The 16,346-nt window shown below is 37.8% G+C and overlaps 1 protein-coding gene across 10 annotated transcripts in view; it reads right to left on the bottom strand.

Moving 5' to 3' along the window:
• Positions 1 to 16,346, bottom strand: part of BBX (BBX high mobility group box domain containing) — a 282,463-nt gene that overhangs the window by 238,891 nt on the left and 27,226 nt on the right. The window contains exon 4 of one of the 10 annotated variants that reach the window (XM_089910518.1): positions 3,975 to 4,048. The exons of the other annotated variants lie outside the window; for them this stretch is intronic. The gene's annotated coding sequence lies outside the window, so the exon portion shown is untranslated. The remainder of the gene's footprint in view (positions 1 to 3,974; positions 4,049 to 16,346) is intronic. 10 annotated transcript variants of the gene reach the window in all.

The following is a 16,346-nucleotide window of genomic DNA, read 5'->3' as shown; positions in this document are numbered from 1 at the left end:
AGAGTCCACCTGCCAATGCAGGGGACACAGGTTCAAGCCCTGGTCTGGGAAGATCCCACATGCTGCAATGCAACTAAGCCCATGTGCCACAACTACTGAGCCTGCACTCCAGAGCCCACAAGCCACAACTACTCAGCCCGTGTGCCTAGAGGCCGTGCCCTGCAACAAGAGGCACCCGTGCACCGCGATGAAGAGTAGCCCCTGCTCACCGCAACTAGAGAAAAGCCCACGTGCAGCAACAAAGACCCAATGCAGCCATAAATAAATAAATAAATAAAATTTTTTTTAAAAAAAACATTCACTTAAAAAAAAAATTCCTAAATATTGTTATCCTGCAGGCCACATTCATTAACCTAAATACAATAAGGTATGAAATCAATTAACAAACAAAATAGATAAATTAGGAGTTTGAGATTAACATATCACACTACTATATAAAAAATAAACAAGGACCTAATGTATACCACAGGGAACTATATTCAATATCTTATAATAACCTATAATGGAAAAGAATCAGAAAAACAATATGTGTGTATATGTGTGTGTGTATATGCGTGTGTGTATAACTGAATCACTTTGCTACACATCTGAAACTAATACACTGTAAATTAACTATAGTTCAATTTTTAAAAGGTTAAAAAAAGAATATGCAAAAGAAAAGAAATCAATAATAAAATGACAGCCAAAAAAATTTAACTGGGAACTTTATTTCTAAAAGTAGCGTATTGGGGCTTCTCTGGTGGCGCAGTGGTTGAGAGTCCGCCTGCTGATGCAGGGGACACGGGTTCGTGCCCCGGTCCAGGAAGATCCCACATGCCGCGGAGCGGCTGGGCCCGTGAGCCATGGCCGCTGAGCCTGCGGGGCCGGAGCCTGTGCTCCGCAACGGGAGAGGCCACAACAGTGAGAGGCCCGCGTACCACAAAAAAAAAAAAAAAAGGGGGGGGGGCGTATTGGTTAAAGAGCAAATCAAAGTGCAATTTTTTTATATTTCAAACTGACAATGACCGCACTACGTAAGAAAACTGTGAGATGTCACCAACATGGTACTCATTGAAAATAGTGAGACAAATGACATTTTAGAGAATTAAAGTTTGAAAATAAATGAATTATTTCAAAACAAGCACTAGAAAACAAGAACAAAAAAGAAAGAATAAGAATAAATGAGAAATACTAGAGACAGAGAAAAATTAAGCATTATAAGAAAACACTAAGAACAACCTCACACCAAAAATTTTAAAGTCTGTATGAAATGGATGGCTTCCTAACAAACTATAACTTATCAAAACTTACCAAAGAACAAGCAGAAAAACCAACACCACACTAACCGAGGTAAAAAAATTAAAGCAACTGGCCGAAGGTCTACATCCTCAAATAAGGCACTAGCCTGAGGGAGTTTTATAGGAGCTCTAATACACAAGCATTCAGAATAAACAACTTTCACCTGAAACAAACCGTTCCATAAGTGAGGCTCACTTAACCCCATTCAAGAACCAGGTAAGAATAGCAAAGAAAAGAAAAATTATTGTTCCATCACACTTCAAAGTAGATATAAAAGTCTTAAGTAAAATTTAAAAATGGAATAAAACAGGGTATGAGAAGAATAACATCAAATAGAGTTTAGCCCAGAAATGTAAGGATGATTGCCATCAGAAAATGTATCAATGCAATTCACTATATTAAGAGGTAAAAGAAAAAAATGACATGATCAGGTCAACAAACTATTTTACTACACATTCATGATAAAATGTCTTAGCTAAGAATAGGAGAGAATTTCCTTAATCTGATAAAAAAAGATCTAAGAGAAGGACATAAAAACACCATTCATAGTAGTCAAATATTAGATGCATTAAAATATGTAAATATAGAGACTTCCCTGGTGGTCCAGTGGTTAAGATTTCGCACTTCTAATAGAGTAGGGGGCACGAGTTTGAGCTCTGGTCTGGGAACTAAGATTCCACATGCCATGTGGCGTGGCCAATAAAAAAATAAATAAATAAAATATCTAAATATATATACAAGAAAGGATGTACACTATTCACCAGGAGTAATCAGCATTGTACCAGAGGTACTAGTCAATGCATTAACCAAAAGCAAAAATAAAAAGAAAAACGGAAAAAGGAAAACACTGGACAAGGCAACACAACTATCATTCATTAGTGACTTAATGATTTGACTTTATGTAAGAAAATCTCCAAGAGAATAAACTGACAAACTAATAAAACCAGTAAGAGAGGTATTTTAAAACTATATAATTCAATCTATCATTTCCACAAAAACAGAAAAATACATCAATAGAACACAGTATTTAAGTTCCAAAATATTTGTACATGATTAAAGCATTTCAAATTAGTTAGAGAAAGCACACACTATTCTACAGATGGAGCTAGGACAACCAGTTGTGTGTGTGTGTGTGTGTGTGTTTGGGCGTGGGGGTGATGGGAGAAGAGGGGTAAAAAGATTGATCTCCACCTCACAATATTAACAATAAATTTCAGACAGACTTTTTAAAAGGCTTAAACATGAGAATCAAACACATACATGTATAAAAGAATATACAAGGGAGTATATCAATGACACTGGGGTAGGAAAGACCTTCTTAAAGTACAAAAAGAAAAGCAAGAAGGAAAAGATTGACAAAGTTGACTACATAAAAACTGTCAGTGTCCCCTGGGAAATGGCATTATAAATAAAGTTAAAAGAAAACACACCTAACTGATAAAGTAGCTAGCTTGGGGAATTGGTGGGGCTGACAGCAAACATTAAGACTAGGAGTGAAAGTCAAAAGGAAATTTCTTCTTATCTTTTATTCATTCAGCATTCATTCACAAACATTTATTGAGTGTTTAATATGTGCCAGACCCTGTTATAAGCACTAGGTATATGGAGCAAGCAAAACAAAGGGCCCTGTTCTCATGAAGCTTCCTTTCAAGAGAGAGAAGCAAGGCGCTGAACATGTAAGCCAGTAAGCCAGCAAGCAACTAAAACACTTTTTATTTTAAATTAAAATAACTTCAGAAATTAGTAAATAGTGGGAAAAATAAAACAGGATTATAGTTATTCTCAAATGTATCGGGTTTTGGCAAAGAAAAAATGTATTCATGCATTACCTCTGAAATGGAAACATTAACCTTTGAAACTTTATAAAATTTTATTTTCTCTATAATAGTTTATATTTAAGGAATTGAAGGAATTTATGCACATAAAGATATTTAACCTTCTGAAATACCTGGATAGAAATTCTTAAAAGGCCAAATCCAGCAATGACTGACCAGAAAATGGGGGTTTAATGAAAGAATTACAGGCTTTGTGGAGAGATACTTATATATCCATTGTGGCACCAAGTAGAGGATAGCACCTTGTGTCTGGTCCTGAGAGATGGAGCTGAAAGCCACACTGAGCTTCACAGATGTGGTGAGCAAGTTCCATGGCTCTTGAGAAGGACGCATGGAAGGGCCCTTTAGGTCACAAACACTAAGGCTCTAACTGGGCAAAGGAGACGGACCAAAGATGTCCAGACACTCCATCACTCCATCAACAACCTGCCACTTTCTTTCTCTGTCTCTCTCTCTGTCTCTCTCTCTGTCTCTCTCTCTCTCTCTCTCACTCACACACACACACACACACACACACTCTTGCTATACACCAAGGAGGAGAAGCTGTAGAGCCCAAAGCTGTGGGGCTGACAAAACTTCTAAACCAAAAACCTTACATGGACAGTAAAATAACAGGCTTTCAGGTCAAAAACAGATGTCAGTCTGTCTACTTCCTAAATATCTGCCCAATAGCACATATAAAAATCCACCACGCCCCCCCCCCATTTTGGAGGGAAAAAAAAGACCTCAGGCTGCTATAATCTTATGGTTCATTTGTTAAGGAAAAAACCTCAAATACTGGTACTTTATAAGTTACATTCCATTTCATTAAAATATTTTATAGAAGGCTGAAGCATGTTAACTCATTTCTTTGCAGGTTACCTATAGTCATTTCAGCAGAAATAGAAATGTGCATAGTACTCTTCTCGCTTTGAAGCTTTTTCTCTATTTTCATTCTAAAATTTAAAATGTAAAAACACAGATTTACAAGTCTAATTAAACAAGAAGCAGTTTCCAAAATATAAAAAGCTCCTTCACTTTTTAATTTATCATTAATATTTCTTAAAAATACACTCACAAATATATTTAGCATATTATATAATTTATTTAAAATTCTATTACATTCAGTCAATCTGTCAATAGTAAATGAATTCCGGGAGTTCCCTGGTGGTCCAGTGGTTAGGACTCGGCACTTTTCACTGCCGAGGATATTAAATTTCCCAGGTTCAATCCCTGGTCAGGGAACTAAGATTCCACAAGCTGAGTGGTGCATCCAAATAAATAAATAAATAAAAATAAAATAAATGAATTACATAAAATGTGATATTCAAACATTATTTTTAATTAATTACTTACCTAAGACAACTACCAACATACTAAAAAATTGCCCATTAAATAAACCCTGCATTTGTCTAAAGCAATGACAGACTCTAAAGAACTATTATCCTTTTTAGACACTCAGGTCCACATCTGCCTTCTATAAAACACATGTTCAAAGCATGAACGTTTGAGTAAAGCGAAACTTTCCTTAGAACAAGTGTGTTTATTTGAACACACAATTTCAGAACCAAATCAACAAGTGTTTTACGGGTTCACACTCATAAGGGATCATATGTGTGTTTATTTGAATGTAATCTCATTGAAATAAACACAGCTGCGTTTATTTCAATGTGTGAGAATCGAGATCTACACATGTTTGTGCACGGACGAATCATGAAACCATGGCTTAGTGCATGGAAATGTGACTAGGAAATAGCACACAGCACAATCACTTTCTTCAAACATGTCACTGAAAATTAAATCTACAGCAAAAAGATATTTCAGAAAAGCTACAATTCAATGCATCCCATAATGAACTCAAGATATCAATTTACACTGTGAAGTATTAAAGTGTCTCTTTTCTGTTTCATTTGAAAAAAATAAAGAAAAATGCAAAGATGATAAATAATAAATACGCAAGAACCTACCCACTGAAATTTACCATTCTGTAGTATAACTTCAGCCCTTTTTAAAAAAATAAACAAAAAGATGTAAATAAAATTGACATCCTCCATTTTTCTCTTCCTGGTCCCATTCAGCTTCATCCCTTCCTCCTCAGAAGTGAATACTGTCATGAATTTGAGCTAAGCAATGTATATAGCATTGTTTTGCTTTTTTCTAAAACATATACAGAAGATATAAAGTAAAAATTCTCCTATGTTTTGTTTTCTATCAACTTTGTTTTTGAGATTGATCCAACGATGCTATTTCCAGTTTTCTCTATTACAAAACAATTCTGCCATAAATATCCTTGTACACATCTTTGTGCAGATGTTTGAGACTTTCTCTAGGGTATAACTAGATGCAGAATTGCTATATTTCTCAAGTTCTGCTAGATACTGACCAACTGTTCCCCTAAGTGGTTGTATCAAAGTGTACACTGATTTGGAATGGATTCTATATAATCAGGACAATCTTTCCCAAGCATAGTGTTCAAGAAATTGGTTTCTTAAATGGCAAAGTTCCATTTATTCCATACCTTACAACACCTAAGATACAAATGTGCAGACTTTCACATTTTTGCTTGATCTGCTTAGGTTAGCACAGTAGTTCTCCACCAGAGGTGACTGTGCCCCTAGGAGACATTTTGATGGTCATGACTAGGGGAATGGTACTACTAGCATCTAGTGGCTGGAGGTCAGGGATGTCTCACTCTCCCCAGCTTTACCTTTTGAAAAATACAATGTCCAACTGGCTTGTTCTGATATAAACTCAAATTCACTCCTTGGCCAAGTATAAATTCCAGAAACTTTTGGCCTATGAAATCTTTCTTTAGATAATAATAAGCAGTGACCTTAAGTGGAAGTGCTTTCTGACATCACAAACAGTTGAACTCAGAATAAGGAGAACAAGCTACAGCACATAAAGCCATTCTATAGCCCCATTAATCAGACTTTTTACAACACTTCTTTCTGAAGTAACTGACTACACATATCTAAACTGAAACAACTGGAAATACAACTAAATCTGAGTCTCATGGTTTACGAGAATGAAATCTTACTCTCACTTCCTAGTCGACTTTACTTAGTTAGTATCTTGGCTGACATTCTTGCCTTTTCTTTTATTTACATATCTATGCCATAGCAAGAGCAAGAAAGAAAGATTTTTAAGCTAAACTATTTAATTACCTCTTTTGGAAAAAAAGAAGACAGGTGATAAAAGGTCAAAATACTACCTAGGAAGAGCTGAAAAGACATATGTTTGCTTTTGCCTCTCTGAGAGGGGTTTTTTCTTTCCTCTTTTTTCCCTACCCTACCCTAAGTTAGAAAGTAATAAAGGGTTTAACTTTCTCTCAATTTAATATGCAAAATGTAACTTCATTATTCATTTGGAGGCCATGTGAGTCAATGGATTAAAAAAAAAATGAACAAGAAGTTGAGACAAAGAATTTTAATCCTAACTGACACTGACCCTCTCTTATTATTGTCATCCTTGGCAATTTTATTATCAGACCTTGTGGCTCTCAATAATGGCCTCTACAATGAAGTCTTCTCAATCTACACAACCATTCCTGAGTTTTAGTTCAGCATTTCCGACTACTTGCTTGACATCTCCACAATCGTTGCCCCTTACCACATTCCATGCTCCTGAACCTGAACTGCAGTTTCTCTGCTCACTCTCAAACACCCTCCATCACAGAAGCTCCATCCATTTTTGAAAAACCCCAGCATCCTCTTGGCCAGCTTCTTCTCCTTTATTCCCCTAACTCCTGTACTGCTTCCTCTATAGCAACTTTTCTATCCATTTCTTCTTTTCCACACCCACAGCCAAGAGCAGGTCCTGGTTTACCATGTACATTCACTGCTTCCAGACTTGTCTCGCTTCTGCTTATTCCCAGTTTCTCCTCCTGAAATTCACCCTACACATATGTGGTCATATTAATCTTTCTTCTTCTTTTTTTTGTTTGTTCTTTTTTTTTAAATATTTTAAATATTTGCAGTTTTTATTTATTTATTTGGCTGCGCCAGGTCTTCGTTGCTGCATGCAGGGTCTTTAGTTGCGGCATGTGGGATCTTTTAGTTGGAGCAAACACTTAGTTGCGGCACGTGGAATCTAATTCCCTGACCAGGGCTTGAACCCCGGCCCCCTGCATTGCGAGCCTTAGTCACTAGACCACCCGGGAAGTCCCCTGTATGTTCTTTTTTTATTGAGGCATGATTGACACACAATCAACTGAATATATTTGAAGTGTACAATTGACACACAATCAACTGAATATATTTGAAGTGTACAATTGACACACAATCAACTGAATATATTTGAAGTGTACAATTTGATAAGTTTGATAATCCTATGAAACAGTCACATTCAAGACAATGAACAGATCCATCATCCCCCCCAATTTTTTCTTGTGCCTCTGAAATCCCTCCCTCTACTCCTCTCTCCACTGTGAAGCAACCACTTATCTGCTTCTTATGACTACAGATTAGTTTGTATTTTTTAGAATTTCATGTAAATGGAATCATACAGAATGTACTCTTTTTTGTCTGGGCTTTTCAATCAGCATAATTATTTTGAGATTCACCGATGTTGATGGGTGGATCAATAGTTCTTTCCTTTTTATTGCTGAATAATAGTTCATTGTATGCATAGACCATCATTTATCCATTCATTTGCTGATGGATATTTTGGATATTACAAATAAATCTACAATGAACATTCATGTACGCATCTCTGTACGGACATACGCTTTCTCTGACTTGGATAAATACTGTAAGAGGAAAATGACTAGATCAGTGGTAAGTGTAGGTTTAACTTTTTAAGAAACTGCCAAACTATCTTCCAAAGTGGTTCTACCATTTTACTTTCTCACCTGTAGTCTACGAGAGGTCTAGTTTCTCTACACTGGATATGATCAGTCTTTTTAATTTTAGCCACTTTAATAGGTGTGTAATGATATCTCGTTGTGGTTCTAATGTGCATTTCCCTAATGACTAACAGTGCTGAATATTTTCCATGTGCTTAGTAGCCATCACCTATCTTCTTTGACGAAATGTCTATTCAATCTTTCACCCATTTTTATTAGGTTGTTGATCTTTCTATAATATCGTTCTGACTATGCTCTTCCCAGATTAAAAATCTTCGATGCCAATTGCCTGGCATCGAAGGATATCTAAGACCTGGCCTCAAACCAATATGAAACGACCTTTCTCCCAGAACTCTTTAATAAGCCAAATTGCAGCCCAGCAGAATAACTGGTTTCTAGACACCAACCCACATTTGCATGCCACTATGCCTTTTCTCAGGCTATTCCTTCTAACTAGAAAGCCTCTCACAGAAATTTGTACATACATGTCCAGATCTCTCCTATGTCAAGGCAAAATCAAATAACACCCCTTTCATGAGGGCTTCTGTTTTCCTCAGTCAAAAGCAACTCCCTCCTCTAAACTGTCTCTTGTTCATTTATGTCCATGTTGTTATTTCTATATTGTTCTGACCACAGGAGACACTACAGCTAACGGCTAGGAAGATGGACTCTAGATCCAGACTGCCTGAGTTCAAATCCCATTACTAGCTGTGGGACTCTGAGCTAGTTACTTAACTCCCCTGTACCTTAGTGTAGTGGACACCGGGATGCCCCACCTAGACCCCCTTCAGGCCAGCAAACCCACTGCCCAGCTGCTGGAAGTGTGGAATGCTAAGGGCTCAGAGCTGCACAAGACCTACCTTTTCCAGAGATTCTGGGAGATTATACCCCTCCCCTCACTGTCTGTCCCCCAAGGCAGTCCCCCACAGCGAATGTCTGACTGGCCCTCTATGTTGCCATTCCCGCTCCAAAACTCCTCAAAGGATCCCACTGAGGCTACATTTTTAGCAAAATCCAAATCTTTACCTGTTTTTTTCTCTATCCAAGTGGCTCTCAAATTTTAGTGTCAATCAGAACCACCTGAAAGACTAGTTGAACTGCAGGATGCTGCCCGACTCCCCTGAGTTCCTGAGTCAGGGTTCCTGAGTGAGACCTGAGAATATGCATTTTCAGGTATCAATGAGACCACTGCCCTCCCCATCCTGCTTTGCTCCCCTGCTCAGGTTCCTGCTGAGCCCTCCCTCAATAAATCACCTTCGCAAGACTCTGCATCTCAGGCTCTGCTTCTAAGAAACTTGACCTAAGACACACAACTTAATGTATAAAACATGTACATTATTAATTAGACTAAATGATAATTGTGGAGATAAAATCAGGAAATATATGTGCTATGCTCAGAACAGTACATAGCACATAAAAAACTTTTAATAAGAATTAGTTACCATGATCAGCTCCCCTAATATTACTAAACATTACTTGAGCATAGGGTCTAACCCTTATCCAACTTTATATCTCTTATATTACCTATGACCAATACCTACAATTGAAATCAATCTAGTGGGCTTAATGTATTGTTCATTGCATTAGCTAAAATAATTGCACCTTGGTCTCTACTGAAAGAGAGATATAATACCTGCTCTCTGAAAGAATTCTGGAGGAAAACAAAGTACAAGCACTCAGTTATAGTTGCAGGCAATGTTCAAGAAAGAATTCAAGAAATGAGAATAAAAAGCTGGGAGTGGATCATCAGTGGGATTCCTACAAGGTGACTACTGCAAGGGAAAGAGTGTCAAATGTTATCTGGAAAGAATGTTAAAGGAACTAAATGGCAGATCACATATACACGTGAATAAGGCCCTATTATAAAATAGATTACCAGAAAAAACAATGAAAGTGAACAAATCTTTAATTTCCTGATCATAGATCTATTGCTTGACTTGGTAAACCATTTGCAATTAGAGCAGTCAGAATTTTTTGGTGTTTAGGTAAACAATGGACATCAACCAACTTCTCTAGCTAGACTTTAAAGAAAATCCATTAAGATGCCTAGCCATTTTGCAGAGTTATCTTGATGAGGCCCACACTTCTCAAAACAGAATAATCATGCTATGTCCACTGCCATCATCCCAAGAGAATACAGAGTGGTATAACAAGTAGAAGACACAAAATTAAAAAGGCAGATAGTCTTAGGGAATGAATTTTCTTTTTCTTTTTTTTTGGGGGGGGGTCATGAATTTTCTTGATGGAAAATAACTTCAAACACTACTTCTATGTTAAAACATGTAGGTATATTCTTGATACGTGTGTAAATTACACCACTGTATGCTCGTGTCAATACTCACCAAACTCTATACTTAAGATCTATACATTATACTGTATGTCATTTTTACCTCAATTTTTTTAAAAAAAGAGGCATATATTATGGAATAGAATATAATATTCAAATCGATTTTTAAGATCAAGCATTCTGGAAACTTCAACAAAACTGAGCTTTCTGGAAGCACAATTTGGCCTATGACCCATGACTTCACAAGAAAATGATTTTACCTTCTTCTGCTATTCAGGTACTTCAGTAGAAAATTTGAGAAGCAGAACACCAAGAAACCAATTATTGGTTTTTCATTGGTTATTTTATATAATTTGAGCCTTTTCTGGAAATTTAAATGGGTGACCTGGTAGGATTACCACCTAAGACTGGTCTGTGCCTTAAAACACATTTCCTAAAACAACCTCTTCAAAAGAAATACCAGAAAAATCACCGCAACCACAGTAGCCCCAGTGGGGCAGCCCCACTGCTTCTGTTCATTAAAGGAATAACTACAGAAAGTTACCAGATACCTGTAAAGCTGTTTAACACAGAGAACTTACATTAATACTCCCCTACAGAGAAAAGGGCTCTGAAAGTTTGCTCAGCAAAATGATTTGGCTCAAGGCCAGCATCAAAAACAGCATCTAATCCAAAAAAAAAAAAAATATATATATATATATACACACACACACACAACACTCTTAAAAATCATGAATCTAACGTGAGCTCTTTTGTATGTAATAATAATTATATAAACCTGTTCAATAAACATCTGTTAATTCACGGAGTTGAACAGGCAGTGGATTCTATTAACCAATAATTTTCTAAAATGGAAAGCAAAGTCCTACATCTTGGAAGAACTTGGCAGGATAGCAACAAAGAGTGATATAATATCAGAGCACTGAACAACAGAGCTGAGCAGGCCGGGCCACCTGGGCCCATACTCGATTTGACAGTAGAGACAAGGGCTTGCTGTGGAAGGATATGGCTTCCACCCCTGACATCAACCTCACAAGATTATGGATAAACTCCAAAACCTCCCAATTGCTATAATGAGGGGTGGGACGGAGGGGTGAGGGGAGGGTGATATTCGTCCAGAAATTTTTAGGACTCTAAGGCATTACCACTCATTCAAATTCACAAGAATGTGGGTGAATAATCCTTTGCTGGCTTCATCCATGATTCCACAGATTTAAACTAGAGATTCTTCAGCATTCAAAAAGAGAGCCTCCTTCGATGATAGCACTCCATCCCAGCAGTGTTTCAGATGCCCTTCCATTGGGGCCTCCTTAACTCACATCTTTCTAACCTAGAGGTGCATAATGTATTTGTGGAAGATGAGCACTGTGTTCTTAAACATGAGTGGGATGGTATTTCTGGTTCTGTTTCTGCTTTTTGACGAATACTTTTTTTTTGTTGGACTTCCATGATCATAGTGGTGATGTGATCTTAGTCAATGTCTTCTTGGAAAAGTTAACAAGCACTCAAGTTTTTTCCAGGGTCTTTTTTTTTGCGGTACGCAGCCCTCTCACTGCTGTGGACGCGCAGGCTCAGCGGCCATGGTTCACGGGCCCAGCCGCTCCGCGGCATGTGGGATCTTTCGGGACCGGGGCACGAACCCGTGTCCCCTGCATCGGCAGATGGACTCTCAACCACTGCGCCACCAGGGAAGCCCTTTCCGGGGTCTTTAATGAAGAAACCAACTTGTGTGAATTATCTGATACTTGCACATCACTTTTCCTTTCTAAACTGCCCTTTGAAATCTACAAATTCCTTTGTAGGCTGGGTATATCTAAAACCTTAAACCAAGAGGCAAGCACCTGAAAAGTTACCCCAACTGTGCTATTTTGTTTGGTCAAATCATCCTGTTCTCACCCCCTCCTACTCAAAACTGTTAGTCTACATGCAAATAGAGAGGGTAAGATAGGGTGGGAAATTGAGCAACTAAACCTCAAACAGGAGGCTTTGGTAGAGCAGAAACAAATACTCTGGAAAAGAAGTAGAATCAGAGATGTTTTTTTTTTTAAAGGATGAATTGCCATGTTAAGGTAAAGCCATTCTCAGTCATTTGCATGGATTTATGTCCTGCCAAAAATATTTCTTAGGTAGTAGAGAGGTTAGACAATACGGAAAAGGCAAAAAATGATGTCATAATAATTGCTGTAGATAAAAAGACCTCAGGAGAGCCCCATCACCAGACTCAGTATTAACTTCTGGATTGTCTTCCCACTGATTCACTTCCATATCATCTTCTTATCACTCAAGGTTTTAGAAAAAAATTACCGCTAGCAAGTTTAAAATATTTACAAACCATAAGATATAACCACATCTCCAGAGTCACTCACAGTAACTGCTTATCTGGAGCATTAAACACATGCACACACACACAAAACAAACCTAAAATACTACCATCTTCCCAAAATATCACATTCCACCACTGTTAGAAACCTAGAAAATAAGTGTTGTGGAATTAAAGATTTAATGAAACTAGATAGAATAATTAAAAGAATTAATTAATGAGATACTTAGAAGTTAAGCTGAGTGAGTAACCATGTCTTTTTGCTTAAAATTAATACTGTGGTCAAAAAGTAAGTGAAATCATACCAGTCTACTTACAACACAACCTCTTTGTGTACCAGGTCATTTAAGCTAGGCCCACTTCATACACATAAAATGTGAGAGAAAAAGGTCAATTTATTTTCCACAAATAGCCAGAAAAGGGTTTAAAAATTAAGAATGAATAACACTCCAAATCTGTAATCACTAGACCCTCACCACTGTCTGTTTTGTTCACTGATGTTCAGCTCTGTTCTTCAGAAAAGGAACAGCCCTCAACATACTCAGCACTCCTGGGTTTAGATTCCAAATCCCATTTCATCCACTTTACTCTCTCCACATACCTTTTGGTATCCAACTAGCATTTGGGCATATGAGAATCATCTGCACAGGGCTTGTGAAAAATACAAATCCTTAGATCCTACTCTGAAGATTCTGATTTGTTCAGGAGGAGACCAGGGAGGCAGTAGTTGGGGCAGTAGTAGTAGTGACATCTCAAGGCCTGATTTATTTACCTCTTCATCTGCACTTTCACTTTATAGGGTCTGATGTGGTATCTTTCAGTGACTATCTTGGGTTCTGCTGTTTAAGCTCCAAAGTCTCTCCTCCTTCACGTGCCCTCACAGGCACAACCCTCATCTACCCAACCTGTCCTGTAGCCCATGCATTAAAAAGCACGGGCATGATGTTAGCTATAAGTATGTGAGAGCAGGGGGAAAAGTGGTGAATTGGACTTAGACTCTAGAGTCAGAATGACCAGAATTCAAATCCTGAAGCATAGACAGCATATATGGATAAGATATTTAGCCACCTGCAGTCTTAGGTTCTTCACAAGTAAAATGGGGAATAATAATCTCTCTCTCATAGTATTACTGTAAAGATTAAATAAGATGATTTTAAATACCTATGGCATTGTCTGGAACATTACACTCTAATAAACAGTAGCAATTATTATTATGGAGAAGAATTTATAACAATGGTTAAAATCCATCAGTTGAATGCAGTGAGAATTGTTATCATTCCTTTTAATGGGATGTCTAAATACCAAGTAAGTCAGATTTTTCACTACTAACCATCTGTTCAAACTCAGATTGAGCAGATCCTTACCAACCTGAGGTCACACTGTACTCCAAAATAAAACCTTTGAAATGGAGTGTTCTCCTTATGAAGCCAAGTACAGCATTTTAAGGGTGGGTGAAACGAGGTCTTTGCTACCTCAGCAAAACTGACTAAAAATGACTTTGATCTATAAATTCCTAAATACTTGGAGCTGCAGGGTCCTTAGAGATTGCCTATGTCCCTCCCTCCTGTCATGGTTGTTGAGACTAGCTGAAATGTCCCTGTTCTTTGGACCTGAACAAGGGAAACATGAAGAAACCAGATGAGAATTTGTCATCTTACTTCAAAAGAAAGAACCTTAAGTTGGGGGAGGGGAAGTTGGGGTAAGTCCTATTATCTTTCCGTTTTTTGTAGGTGCTTTTACTGATTTGGACATTTTTTAAAAACACAATTTTACTTTTAACAATGATTTAAAGGACAGTCACTTGATATGTAATACTGGAGTAATACCTGTCTGTACTAAGTCGTAATGCCCATCTTCTCTACTACTGTGGAAGCTGGCATTGGGGATACCTATTTTTACTTACTTTATATTCTCGGGGCTTAATACCATGCCTGCCAAGCAAATGTCAGGACCTCAATAAATGTTCCCTGAGTGTATATAATGGTTTCTGTGATCATCCATTCAAGAGTTTACTTCTGATATGGCGAGAGTTGTTTCAACTGCTTTTCTGACATCAGCAGAGGATCAGACCAAGGCCAAGAGTAATCCCTTAACACACTAATGTCTCTCGCAGCTGAAACAAACCCAGCAATTGTTTATTGGGGGTATCTTCCATGTGCCTTGCACTCTGCTCAGAAAAGGGCAATGTTCTGCAACGTAAACATGGGCCTTTCAGCCTCCTACATAAAAAAAGGTACTAGTCAGGAACTTGGGAAGAATACTAAATAATTTGAATTTTGAATATTACAATTCGTCAATGTTTCTGGGACATTCTTCCCCTTGTGGCTGTAATGGGTCATAGAGTCACAAGGAGTTACCATGGGAAGGACCTTCCCGATCATTCCAAGCCAGGCCAAACACTTAGTTAATGAAAGAGAAAACTGAGGCCTGTTGAAATAAAGGGTCTGGTACAGGTTACACACTTAGTGCCACAAAACCCAGGGCTGGAATCTGGGTTTCTCAATTTTCAGGACTTACACCCTAACACACGAATATACTGATGAGGTCTGTAACACTGGAGGGAAAGGATCATACATATTACATTTTTTAAAATTTATTTATTTATTTTTGGCTGCGTTGGGTCTTTGTTGCTGCACATGGGCTTTCTCTAGTTGCGGCGAGCTGGAGCTACTATTTGTTGCGGTGGGCATGCTTCTTCTCATTGCGGTGGTTTCTCCTAATGTGGAGCACAGGCTCTAGGTGTGCGGGCTTCAGTAGTTGTGGCACTAGGGCTCAGTAGTTGTGGTGCACGGGCTTAGTTCCTCTGCAGCATGTGGGATCTTCCTGGACCAGGGATTGAACGTGTGTCCCCTGTGTTGGCAGGCGGATTCTTAACCACTGCACCATGAGGGAAGCCCCTACATTTTTATATTGTCTCTCCTTACAATCTTATACACTTATGCTAGATGTGAAGGCAAACGCTGATTTTTCTGAAAGTGCTTTTCTAACAAAAATGTATTGTACTAAATAAAACCTAAATAGCATTATTATTCAAAAACAAATTTCTTTAAATGGAAAACAAAACAAAACATAAAACCTCCTGAAATGCTTTCTCGGAAACCATTTTATAAAACTGATGATCATAAGGAATTTTTACATTAAAAAAAAAGTGTTATCATTGGGCTACGTTACTGATTCAAGATGCAGCATCAAATAAGTAACTGATATGTGGTTATTTCTGTATTTCCGCTCTTCTTTCCTGGTGTGTGTGTGTATTTAGAATAGAATATACAAAGGACTCAAAAGAGCTATAAAGCTATATTTATAGTATATAAAAACTGAGCTCTGCTGTAAATTACCTAAACGTTGATATAATAACTTTACTTAACATTTTTTTGCTTTCATAGTGTTTATAAGGGTTCCTGAGAGCATGACTTCAGATAGTGCTAAACTCTTAGAAAAGTTGTTCCAGTGAATTTGATTTGATGCTTTCATTTTCTCAAAAAGAGCTCCTATATCAAAAGGAGGCATTCAAAATCACTCCACTGAGCTCCAGTTGAAGTACTTTAGTGTGCTGTCAATTCAGCCTTTAAAATATCAGACCTGCACGCCACGAGAGAGAAGCCCGTGCATAGCAACAAAAGATACTGCGTGCCGCAACTAAGACCCAATGCAGCCAAAAATAAATAAAATAATAAATCGGTCTTTAAAAAGTATATATATTACCTGGCTCCATTCATGCCTCTTCAATCCCTGTGGCCACCCTAGATGAGTTCCCAGTTACTTCCAGCCTCTGATGCTGTAATAGTTTCCTCACCTGAT

The sequence above is a fragment of the Delphinapterus leucas genome, chromosome 4 (assembly GCF_059928025.1).
Source record: "Delphinapterus leucas isolate spDelLeu-1000000601 "Yukka" chromosome 4, BTC_Dleu_Yukka2, whole genome shotgun sequence".
NCBI classification, from domain to species: domain Eukaryota; kingdom Metazoa; phylum Chordata; class Mammalia; order Artiodactyla; family Monodontidae; genus Delphinapterus; species Delphinapterus leucas.
This window is presented reverse-complemented; position numbering and strand designations above follow the sequence as displayed.